This window comes from Hemibagrus wyckioides, linkage group LG10, assembly GCF_019097595.1.
Source record: "Hemibagrus wyckioides isolate EC202008001 linkage group LG10, SWU_Hwy_1.0, whole genome shotgun sequence".
Lineage (NCBI taxonomy): Eukaryota > Metazoa > Chordata > Actinopteri > Siluriformes > Bagridae > Hemibagrus > Hemibagrus wyckioides.
In genome coordinates, this window is record NC_080719.1 from 15,748,840 (window position 1) to 15,757,609 (window position 8,770).

Below are 8,770 nucleotides of genomic sequence, written 5' to 3' on the forward strand. Positions count from 1 at the left end.
TCAGATTTATCTTAATCCACCACTTCACCTTATTATTAGAAGCATTACAGTATGCAGGATTGTGTTACGGGAATCCTCTTCTGTCAGCTGCCAGCTTGTACACAGAAACAATGAGCATTAAAATCCTTACCAAAACACATTGCTATGTGCGCAAGTGTAATTACATTTAACCCACAGAGAAATGCCTTCGGTTGCATGCTGTGCATTCTGCCTGGAACAAGGCCAGCAGAATACAGAATTCTTCAAAGACATTCCAAGCAAGCCATCCTTATTGCTACAGAGCCTCTTCATCCTCAGAGGAAGAGCCTGCGAGCACATTGCCATGGAAACGTGCTGTCCCTGCCTCCCCCAAAGAGCTTGACCCTGTTGAAACAGATACAAGGAAGCATCCTCATCCCTCACCATGGCACAGGAGATGGCTCCCGCTAAATGGACAGGTAATTGTGAGGTTCAAAATGAAGGTAAAGGTCGTCAATAATAACAACACAAACTCACATAGGAGCTCTTCATTAAAAAATCCTGTTCACTAATAATAAAAGGTTTAACCCTCCTCTGGGAAACCAAACCCTAGAGTAAATACAGAGAATCACAACAGAAGGGTGTTGGCGTCTTGTTGGCTGTCCCCAGGGTGTGCTGTCCCTGGGACAGAGGGAGACTGACTTGTGCCGTGTCCTGGCAGGCTCGTACACAAACAATGCTCGTTGCCATGGGTGTGTAGCAGCGCTTAATGACTGACGCACGTCTGACCCACCCCCGCAGCCGAGGGCGGATCTGCAGCTCCCACAGGCCTACAGTAACATTCATTCAAGGTGAGCTGCTGTTGACATGACACACTGCTGCCATGGCAGCCTGCAGGAGCAGCGACGTGTGTGTGCATGTGAGGCAGTGATGTCAGCTTTGCTTTCGTCTCCTGAAGCACATGGTGTTGCTCAAAATTTCACATTGGAGTCAAGAATAATTAGCAATAATTAGCAATAATATACAACTAACCTGACAATATAGATATATTAGAGAGCGCTATACCAAAGGATTCTGAAAAACCTCAAATTATTATTCATTTAGACATACCTAACATGCATACAGACATCCAATATTCATCAATTTTATGTCTAGAAATTTATAAGAAAAAAAAATCTATGCATAAATACTTTATAATAGTTTCCACTCTTACCTTGTCTAATAATGACGCATACCAGACTGAATATCATATTAAGAAGGGAAGATAGAATAAAAGTACATTTTACATTTCTATTATCAAGCGCACAAAATCAGTTCCAGTAAAAGTACAAATGAAACTATGTCCCTTACTTCTAAATATATGACATTCTTTTATTTGCTTTGATTTGAAAACCTGATTTATTTGTGTGTGTGTATACTGTATGTGTGGTATACGCATCTATATACTATATACTGTACATATAGTCCCCAGAGATTAACATCTAGTTTATTATGATGACTCACAGGAACTGAAATGTTGAAGATGGACTTTTTCTTACATTTAGCTGTCCAGTTTCTGTGAACCTGTGCATACTGCCTCAGATTCCAGTTCTTGGCTGACATTAGTATAACCCCATGTGGTCTTCTGATGTTGTAGAACATCCGCCTCATGACTCACGCCTCATCATCCACCTTATCGTTCTGTGTCTTGTGACTTCTTTGATGCATTTCTGCTCACCATGGTTGTATAGAGTGATTATTTGAGTTTCCAAAGTGAATTCGAACCTGTCTAGCCCTTCTCCTCTGACCTCTCTTATCAACAAGGTGTTTTAGCTTGTTGAACTGCAGCTGAATGGTTTCATTTTTAGTAAACTCTATAGATTGTGTGTCTGAAACACTTACCAGACCATTTAGGACAAAGAACATGAGATCACGGCTGATTTTATGTATTGCACTGCTTCCAGATTATTGGCTGATTGCATAATTACTTGAATGAGCAGGTAAACAGGTGTGTCTAAAAAATTTGAGTGTGTTTATAGATGGCACATATTAAAAATTAATATAATATATGTCCTTAAAGTGACCAGGTGTTTAGTAGACTAGCTTTATTTGTGACTGAATATAAAACAGCACTTTTGGGCACATAGTAGTGCACTTCTTAGGTAGTAGAACACTGAAATGCCACATTAAAGAGTATATGTACTATATACTTTATATATACTGTGTATTACATATCTTACTATAGATGATTTTATCACTCAGTAGTGATCATAAATCCAACCTGCTAACTACTAATACAAAGGCTGGAATAAAAAAAATGTAAAAGACACAGCTGCTTATTACCCAAACAATATAATTAATGATTACTGATTTTTCAAATTGTCCTTTTTTTCCCCCAAATTATTCCAGAGTCTTATTAAAGGCAACAATAAACACATAGCTGAGGATGATGCTATGGTTTACAAGAGTGAAAGTGTGAATCAGATTTTATTTATGATGGAAGTAAATCAGCTTTCTTTTCCACACTTTATGGAAACATGTGCATCGTTATATTTGGGTGTGCAGAATGCAACTGTGTGCTACCATGCACTTGTGTATTGCATCAGCACGCGTGGGCGTGCATTAGCTTGGTCTCTGCTGATCGATCACCTGAGGGCCGGGAGTGAAGAGACAGGAGGAAACACGAGTCTCCTTTCGCCCACCCTTTCCTGTCCTACCCTCTCGCACACAGCCCACAGACCTGCGAAGCCTCCTGAATCTGCTGTAAAAACAAACAATTCATCATGAGATAGACATCTAGGACTGAAATAGCTTATTAAACCAGAACACAGATAGATCGGACAGGAATGGCATTAAGCTATGATGTGACACATCATAAAAATGAGTAACACAGCAGTCTGGAGCCATCAGACTGACTGCCACAACAATCATTTCTTGTTCTTCAAACCTTTTATTGCTTCATAGCAAAGAATACACAATCACAACAGCCTCCTGTCTCAGGACTTGCTGGAAATGATTCATTTTCTGTGCTTCTGCACTGACACCGAAGATGAAGATAAGCCTGACTGCTTGGCCTTAGGCAGTGCAGGCCTATAAGCCACAAATAAAGAAGGGCTTTCTGCAGCTTGCAAACAATGTCCAAGTGTGGAGACAAAGAGTAAAAGTGGAATTCATGGTGTCTGAACTTAAAAACTTCCAAATTGACAGCAAAGAATCACTTCATTTCATTTATCCTACTTTCAGCTAAATGATCTCTTTGTGATCTGCAATATCTGAGCATTTCTCTGAGACAGTATTTAATATATATGCTACACAATAGGTTTATTTCTATGGGACAGTATTTAATATACTGTATATGCTGCACACAAATATTCACATAATATCACAGGTACCATGCAAAGAAAAATAAAATCTTCATTTTTACATTAAAGCTCAGATTCATTTTTTAAATTCATTCCCCCATAGTACTTTTCTAATTGCTGTTATTTAAATTGATTTTGGGTAGCTGGTTTGAAAATGGTCATTTTAACATCCCAACATAGTATAATTGTAATTTTTTTTTAAAATTTATTTAAAATTATAATTTATTATAAAACATGGGTTTTATAATAAATTGATGATTCCAAGGTGGAATCATGTCTTCGTATTCACTATATTGTATATTTTCAGTACATCGGGTATAATGTATAGCATTGTACACCTAAATAGTGTCCTGTAGCACTTGGCCACTTGTCCTGTGGTTGATGTTTTAACTTCAAATCTCTTTACATGTTTTTCATATTTTCACTAAATTGTATAACTGATGGATTCATGCATCTTTATTAAAACCTTTATTGTGGTCAGGTTCATGGTGGATCAGGAGTCAAACCTAGAAACACAGGGGAGATGGGAATACATCCTGGGTGGGACGCCTGTCCATCATAAACAATATCTTGAAAATAAAGTCAAGATATTATAATTGAGTTTCATTAAATCAGAGTTCTGTTCCCAAATAAAACAACACATGGGTCATTTAGTTAAAAACCTTTTTGCTGCATTTAACTGCATGTGGATTTTGGCAACAAATAATAATAATAATAATAATAATAATAAGAAGAAGAAGAAGAAGAAGAAGAAGATCTTAAACAGTAATTGAAAAATCTAATTTGTTACTAGTTTGAAAATGGAGCCAAGATGTAAACATGGCTATAATAAATTTACTTACTCACAGAACTTTATCACTTTAAAATGACCTGATATGAGGCACCTGCAGCGATGTAGGAGCACCAGCAGGGGTCCCTCACTGATCAGCTCTCACTTTCTGTCTCTCTCTGGCTCTACTGTTGGGGCCCAGACACAGGGCGGCTTTTTCTGAGGATAAGAACACAAAAACAGTTGGCTTGAGCAATTTCTCCAATCCCGTACCACCGACTCCTCCGATCATATCCCTCTGTCTAAGACAAATAAGGAGGAGTGCACCAGCTCTCCTCTAAACACAGCCTCTGCTGCTCCCCTGGGCTCCCACATACCCGCTCAACCTTCCGCCCACTCACGGAAAAATGCGGTCTGGGGCGGCGGGGTGAAACAGGACAGAGGACAGAGAGTGGGAAAGAGTTTGGGTGGGTGGGGTGGGGGGACAGTGAGAGACAGGCAAAAAAGGGAAAAGCTTGTAAGAATGATAGTGGTGGATGAAGAGACAGAAAATGGAAAGTGAGGTGGGGGTGGTGGGGGTGTTTGCAAGGCTGGCGGGGGGGTTGTTCTAGGGTTGTGAAGTTGGTAACAGCCCACTCGAAATGTTTGGTATGTCTGTTGTGCACCCCATTCGGCACATAGCCATGTTTTTAGGTCATCTGACGGAGAAACAAGGTTCTGCTGCATGCCTTCCCCCTGAACACATGCTGAGGCCTTTGTCTGAGTCGACTGCAAGGGGCTTACCAGCATGAAGAACAATGGAGAAACACAATAGGCAGTGTGTTATATCTGTCCAACAACATAGCCATGGCTAAGGTTACACATTTGATCAACAGCCAGTTATGATAATGAATAATTATAGATTTACCATTTACAGAAACACTAAACACAGTTTATAACACAGGAAATACAAAATAAAAGTTTGCACTATTTTGGACATTGAGACAATAAAGAAAATGAAATGGGAATTGAAATGGAAACTACAACTGAACTACTAACTGTCAGTAAGTTAGTAAGGCTTGTAAATTTACTTTGTTAGCAAGAAGATGAGCTAGCTAGTTCTACTTCCAGGAAAACAATAACCAACATGTTAACTATTCAAGCTAGCCATATAATTTTAATAGATAAAAAAAATCTCAGCTCAGGACACCTTCAGAAAAACAGGAAAAAGCAAATAAAATGACTCTGTATCTAGGAATTGTGGTCAGGAAGTCCTCCTTAACTCTAAGTTCAACACGTAATGTGGCTGACAGAAACAGAAACAGCCTTTAATTGTCACATATACATTACAGCACAGTGAAATTCTTTCTTCACATATCCCATCCTTGGAGGTTGGGGTCAGAGCGCAGGGTCAGCCATGATATGGCGCCCCTGGAGCAGAGAGGGTTAAGGGCCTTGCTCAAGGGCCCAAAAGTGGCAACTTGGCAGGGCTGGAACCCCTGATCTTCTGGTCAACGACCCAGAGCCTTAACCACTTGAGCCACCACTGCCCAACATCAACAATAAGCAAAGTAGCACTTCTTTACTTTTAAATATGTTTTACTGTATATACCGGTGCTTTAGATCAATCAACATATGAACATATTAGCTTGTTAGTGCCGTAACATTGACTAGACATTTCACAAAGATGAACATAGAGGCCTTAGTGCTTTTTGCCCCACATTTTGAAGCTTAAATGCACTGAGGTAAAAATGACAAGGGGAGTATCTTTCACTTTCTCACTTTCAAGTGTCTTAGAAGTCACAGGCTTCATCTGTTAGACTGGCCAGGTTTCTTAGTTTTAGAGAGATTTTGGTCACCTTCAGTCTAATTGTAGCAGGTCGGGTTTAGAGGGGATCTTATTCTAAACAACATGCTAGGTTAACCAGATAATCAGTTGGCAAGCATGTACTCTGACTAGATATCCAGTGTTTAATAGGAACACCCTAGCTTGTTCTATTAAGAAAGCAATGACTAGCTACTCAATGTATTAGCTTTTTAAAAGAACTTTTGAGCAAACAGCCAAACTAGCGAGTTCTTTTTCTAAGAAGGCAATGAGAAATACACTGAAGAGCCATGTTAGTCAGACAGACAATTTGACTGTATTGGAAATTTACTCAGCAGGCTAATCGAAGCTAGATACTAATTACATGAACATCTTCCTCTTCTTTATTCTAGGCTCAATAGTTACATTCCCCCAAATGATAATTGATCAAATAACTTTTGCTGAAAAATAATGGCCTAATAGGTTCTAATATTTGTAACAATTAATCATTCATTGATTAATAATTTCTCATGACATGTTATGACAAAGCGCTTAAGGATTCAACTCAAGCTCCTAACACTCAGCTGTGCTGATTCTGAAAGGTTTCATGTCACAGATTGAACAGTTTATCGGGAAGTAATTATATAACATTACACTGCAATAAGCTGTCAGAACAGTGCTGCGTAATTTCATTAACCCATAAAAATGATTGACAATTATGAAATGACAAAGAAGAAAGAAAATACCGAAGCTCGTTTGAGCTTGTGCTATCAAGGAATCAACGCATGTGGAATTTGAGCCAGGTGAGTTTCAAACAGGAAGAGCCTTGAACACGCATAACACACTCACACACCCACGCACACAGGATATAAGGGTTTAGCTAAGCGTGGGCGTCATTTGAATTCAGCTTTCACAAGTTGTAGTAGCTGATGGTGAGAAATGACCCTTCACACACAGCTGGCCTCGAACAATGACTCCGCTGTCACAGGTAACCGATAGAACAGGGTGGAGACAGCTTTCATTTCAAACAACCTCCCAAAGCCAACAATTCCAATTTCTCACCTTTCTAAGTAGCACAAAGGGCACATTTCTCATTGGTTATTGTATATGACTACAGTTTCCCATCCGAGACTACAGTAACATTTGTTCTTCGTCCCCCCTCCCATAGAATGAGTCAATCAGATCTAAGTCATCAATATTTACTCATAGTCTGTCACTGAACGTTAGCCAAACATGAACCTAGAATGATAAGCCATATCTAGGCATCAAATGAATGTAAAGTCTGGTGTTAGGCTTTGTTCTCCTTTTACTCAGGGTCATGAGGGTGAACAAAAGTACATACAGTATTTGTTAGGCATGCGAAAATCCATCCGTCTCAACAGATGCCGGTTTTGTTTCTTCTGTCTTGGAGCACTATAGTCTGAGAACATTTAATGTCTCCTCATGACACATTTGTTGACATAGGTAAACGAAAAAGCCAGTCACACTGTCAAAACAGGTGGCAGAAGTCTACATTGCCTATCCCGTTCACCTCTCAAAACGAGTTTATTAAAACAGCCAAAACATGAGTCAGCTAGTTCCCAGTAGACGCGGCTTAACTGATAAGATGTGGCCTGATTCACTTTGTAAAATTCTGCTCAACGTATGCTAACACCTGTTGCTTTATTAGCCAACTATTCATGATTATCAGGGTGAAATTATTTATGAGTCAGGATGTCATCATATTGACTTCCCTGTTCTTATCTCAGTGTTAATATTTTTTTTTCTTACACTCACTTTAATTAGTCGGCACTAGCTCATGGGCCTAAGCTGGTAAAACACATGCTGTGCTCTTGATTAGCATCAAGTACATAATTCAGATGTTCTTGAGTGCCTTTTTTCCATAGCTCACTTTGGGACTACTTAAACTGAAGGACCGAGCCTCTCACACAATGGGCAATAGTGGTTCTTTGGCGAGTGAGTAAGAGCAGCATTCTGCACAGGGTAGAGGGCATGGGGTGTGGGTGGCTGGGTGATGCATGGGCGTAGCGGCGTAAAGGCCAACTTCTGTGCAGCGCCAATTCAGGCAGCCCCGGGCCTCATCACCTCTAAGCAGGCCGCTCAGTTCGGCTGCCACCCACTCCTCAGCTGCCGGCCCCCGTATTCACACACACTTTAGCTTGGCAAGTGTGCGTGCATGTGTGTCTGCACCTAGCCGCCCCCGGAGAGGCTGCTATAACAGGGACGTCTGGTTTAGAAGGACGTACGAACAAAGCTTTGTGTATCTATGAACTTGAGACTGTTTTTTTTAAGTGCCTTCTGATTTTGAGGACATTCACATACTCATTCCAGCTCAGTGAGTGCTGTGTGGACATTGGGGAGGTCAAAGTGCGGTCTGCCAAAACACCACATTTGGTTTAAACCAGCCTACTGTCTTGCAATCTAAATAAAATGATTTCTAAGCTGGTGTAACACAAATAATATCCAAATATGGCAGATTCAGGAAAGGAGAGCACGGGTTATTGCGGCACAGGGCGAGGCTGGGAAATAGCAGCACTCGGAACATTGCATTCCCCTGAGCTGTTCAGCCCGAGTGAAAATTATGCAACAGGACAGCAGACAATGACATTTGAATGTGCTGATGTGTCAACTCAGAGCTAACACGCAGGTGAAGTGCACTGGAAAAAGATGACCTTCTCGACAAGGGCCACGTTCAATCAGTCTACGACTCTGCTTTTAGTGGGGGAGGCTGTCATGATCCCTTTATCTCAAACTGTTTCTCTACTGTTCCTAGTTATTAGCTAGGAGCAACTGAAACACAAAATATATAGAGTGATGGATGCACTGTAAATTAGAGGCTTACATATAAAAAACAAAAAGAAACACATAATACCAGGAATATTGTCTAAACTGTCACCTTAAGTATATCAAACCTCATTC

At 40.3% G+C, this 8,770-nt stretch overlaps 1 long non-coding RNA gene across 3 annotated transcripts in view; it reads right to left on the minus strand.

The window, feature by feature from the left end:
- LOC131360072 (uncharacterized) overlaps nucleotides 1-8,770 on the minus strand; it is a 39,250-nt gene continuing 30,480 nt past the window's right edge. The window contains exons 5-6 of one of the 3 annotated variants that reach the window (XR_009205842.1): nucleotides 4,142-4,287; nucleotides 1-2,698 (exon numbers count right to left, since the gene is read on the minus strand). This is a non-coding gene — a long non-coding RNA (uncharacterized LOC131360072). The remainder of the gene's footprint in view (nucleotides 2,699-4,141; nucleotides 4,288-8,770) is intronic. The other 2 variants (XR_009205843.1, XR_009205841.1) reach the window with 2 other exon arrangements.